We start from the raw sequence: 3,835 nt of genomic DNA on the forward strand, positions 1-3,835 counted from the left end.
TTTTTTTTTTTTTTTTTTTTTTTTTTTGCATTGTAGGTCAACACTAGAAGCAACAGTGATGCTTCTTGTTTTTCTAACACATGCCTATACTTGTGAAGACTCATAAACAGTATTATTTAGTACCAATAAGCACTGTTCAAAACTTGTTGACCGCACAGGAAAGATATTTACAGACAGAGTGAAAGCATAAACAATGCTTTATCATTGTCCAAAMCAAAAGAAAGTCAGCTTTTCACTGGGTGAAAAGTATGTAGGAAATGTGCATCACAAAAGTATCTTGAGATGTTAGAAGCTTTCAGCCAGGTCTTCAGCTACAAAACATGGTCTTAACACCRCTGATGTTGCAGAAGCTGTGGCAGTTCATACCAGACTGTCCTGGCCTTCTGATTTTTATTCTGCATTTTACACATAATTTTGGTCATCAATCTCTATTTATGTCAATGACAAATGCATATTTCACACAGTAGAMGTAGACAAAGAGGTGCATTCATTGTTCTAACTGATAAATTAGTGTCTTTGTTCAAACAACTTGCATTTACATTCACTGTAAGCGAAGGAAAAGCTTCTTAAAAATTTATAAGCTGACTATGCAGGTTAACTTAAATGTGCAGTCGTACAGTGTTGACTCAGAGTTAAATTTAGGAGCACTTTGCAAAACTAGTGGAAAGCAGAGCATTTGTTCAACATCACAGACTTGCAAATGGTTGGGCTAAATATATGGTGAGCATTCAGTCACAGGTCAGGCTCAAACAGAGCGCTCAGAGCGCTTTCCGTGCATCGATTGGTCTAATTTTGGAGATCATTTTGTGTTTTATTCAAAACTAGACAAGGCTGTGAGGAAAACATGGACCTATGGGATACAGAAAAAGACTGATGCATAAAGCAAGCCTGGGTGCTCTGCTTCTCTTCGTGTGTTTTGTGCAGCCACTGCTGGGAACAGTACCCGACTACCCYGGGTCAGGCTGTCTCTGAGCTGCCTCTGAGACACCTCCTACAGCAACACTGGGCATCCCCAGCCCATCTGACAGCAAAAGGATTTTAGTTTATCAATTATTTGCTCAGAGGCCTCTCCCAGTTCTTTGCAATCTGGGACCTGGGCTTTCAAACCCAGACATGTACTGTCTGAGTAAATGTGTAATTCATGTGKGTGAATGCACAGTGTGCTCACATAAATCAGTTGCTCTCATCCACGGGTGACCAGGCAGCTGCCTAACTGGCCATGTTCCCATACAAATACCTTATTTAGAGACAAGAATTAGACATCCATGATATGTGGATGTCATTGTATGCCCTTAAACTGATTAATGGGAAAATGATTTTTCACCCTTTATTTGTTTCACATTCTCCCATCTCCCTRTAGCCTGTCCCAGGACATAAAACACACTCAAACATCCATCCAGTGTTTCAGACTATAAATTCCTCCGGTAGGAGGATTTGCTTTATATGTTTCTCTGGAGCCTGGTGTACTCTCATGTGTTAGGGAAGTATTGAGCCCCTGCCTGTAATTCTCAGCAAGGCCGGTGTCCAATCCAAGTGAATTCACATGCCAGCCCACCAGCTGTCCCCAGAGGTGCCATGTGGTCACCCCGTGACAGCCACTGGTGCTGGGGGTGGACTAAGTACCCTGATCTTCAGAGTGTGTAGAGCTTGTGATTGCACTTGCTGAACTTGTGCCTCCAYGAAGACAATGCTTGAAGACTCTCCCTCGCCCCTTATAAAGGATATTTTTGTCACAGTGCACTGTTGAGGTAGAGGTCCATGTATTCTTATGTTAACTGATTTCAGCTGGGAATAACATTTTGCCAGATCTAACCAATTTTTTTTTAAACATGACCATCTAATACCTGTTCATTTAGTGCACCAAGTAGCTTCAAACTCATTAAAGAATGAAATAAGTCCAGGTTCAAATGTGCCTTCAAAATGAATGATCACTCCTGCTTGGGTGTAGGATGTCTCTGAYATGTTATGAAAATGGCTGCAGAGGCCTTTTTGAATTTGTTATTTAGCCAATGACTTGCTGACATCTGAATCTGCACAATTTGCTATGAATAATTTAAACCATAGGAAGCAGAAAATATAACTGAATTAAAAGACCAAAAAATGCTTGAAAATGCTTTCATGATCCTTTTTCTTGCTTAAAACTTGAAGATCAAACAAGAAAAAATTGCAGTTTAGGATCACTTCACGCTGTACAAGAAACCAGCAGAGTTACAGAGTGGAGCTCGTTGGGTTTATCTACTTTAAATGGCATCTCTTTGGAGTCAGTAGGGAAAAAGCTATAGACAATGAGGAAATATCAAACATTTATTTTGTGTGTTTTGACTTGTCTTCAGAGGATCATTCTGTAAACAATTTATGTCACCMGATAGGCTTTATTCCACCATGGTCTACAAATTACCTGTTGCTCACTTATTAATCCTGCTTTTCTGTTTAGTTTTCAGGTCAGCCCCAGAGGTGCAGAGCTTCAAAGAGTCCAGAGCAATGCTGGAATACAATGCTGGAGTATTTTCTGAAGTTTATAATGTATATCACTGCTCATAGGCTAAATTAGGAGATTTCTGCAGTAACCTTTGTTGCCATGGGAAGGATTGCCAGACTTGGGGTTTAGGTTGCAAGTCAAGAGGCAGTGGGGGGCAAAGGAAGAACAGTGTCTSTCTCCTCTCTGAAGCACCAGGTCCTGGTGGTGGCAGATGGCTGGATGCTGGGATCAAAGAAATTATGTTCTCTTTCACTGTGATAATTGCAACACTCCTTGCTGATTTCCGTGTTTATGATCATGGGTGAATTTGATATATTTCAATAGAAAAAGGTCCAGAAAAGTGTATTTTCTGTACAGTAATCAAGACAACTATAATCCTGGCTAAAATACAYGTGCTCAAGGTTGTAAACAGAGCGAGCCAGTGCAGTGACTGCTGGGCTTGATGTGTCATTGCTCTCAGCAGTGAGATGTTCCTTTGCTGTTGTGGTTGAGTGAGGGGTCTGTGCAGCCCATCCCTTACTGAGGCAAGAGCTGAGTGTCATCCAGGTGGAGAGAGCTTCACTTGTGCCTTAAATAAAGGATCAGCAGCTGGGAACACTCACCACAGACCAGTGCTTTTTGTCAGCTGGCTATTTGCAGTTATCCAGCTTTTTTAAAGCAACTTATAGGTGTTTTACAGGTCAATTTTTATGGCTTGCTTTGATGTAYGATGGGGGAGGCTGCACAGGCTGAATGTTTACTCCCATATTTTCTTGGGACAGTAACTATTTAACAGCTTAACTCTGCAACAATGTGTATTTAATTCCCCCTCCCACCCCAAGGCCATTCTGTCATAAATATCTCTAGATTTTTGAGTACAGAATTTGAAATATGAAGTCACCAGAATCCATATTCCACATGTGGATGTAGGAAGCAGCCTGGAGACATTTCTCGAGCATGCCATGCTCAGATAGAGGTCACACAGGCAAATGGCCATGACCCAGCTAGCAGTGAATTAAACAGCTTCCAAAGAGCACTTACCCTCCAGAAACAGAGGACTGACCTAAGCCATGATTGAAAATGTGTGTAAACAGCATTTATTTCACTTCACCACCGTTATCCCAGGACCAGGAAAGACAATGAGTGTGCATGTACAGCAATAAAATTTCCTATTTGTTGACTTGGTGTTCTGTGACAGCATTTCAGGGTTTTTTTTCGTTCATTCCCCAGGAATTTACTGTTTGTAAAATTCTCCATGTAACTATGATTTCTTCTAGAGGATCATCAGGAAGACCTGTAAGCTGTTTCCTGACAGGAGATTGAGAGAGAAGAGAAAATGAACTGTTAACAAGAATGCTGCCTGCTATCTGAATTGCC

At 41.1% G+C, this 3,835-nt stretch overlaps 1 long non-coding RNA gene across 1 annotated transcript in view; it reads left to right on the forward strand.

Moving 5' to 3' along the window:
* The window catches only part of LOC130578394 (uncharacterized), a 35,449-nt gene extending 32,148 nt beyond the window's left edge, over nt 1–3,301 (forward strand). Inside the window, exon 3 of the long non-coding RNA XR_008965881.1 lies at nt 2,435–3,301. This is a non-coding gene — a long non-coding RNA (uncharacterized LOC130578394). The remainder of the gene's footprint in view (nt 1–2,434) is intronic.
* The last annotated feature ends 534 nt before the right edge of the window (nt 3,302–3,835 follow it).

The sequence above is a fragment of the Malurus melanocephalus genome, unplaced genomic scaffold, assembly GCF_030028575.1.
Source record: "Malurus melanocephalus ecotype Western Australia unplaced genomic scaffold, MMel_1.1 scaffold_225, whole genome shotgun sequence".
Lineage (NCBI taxonomy): Eukaryota > Metazoa > Chordata > Aves > Passeriformes > Maluridae > Malurus > Malurus melanocephalus.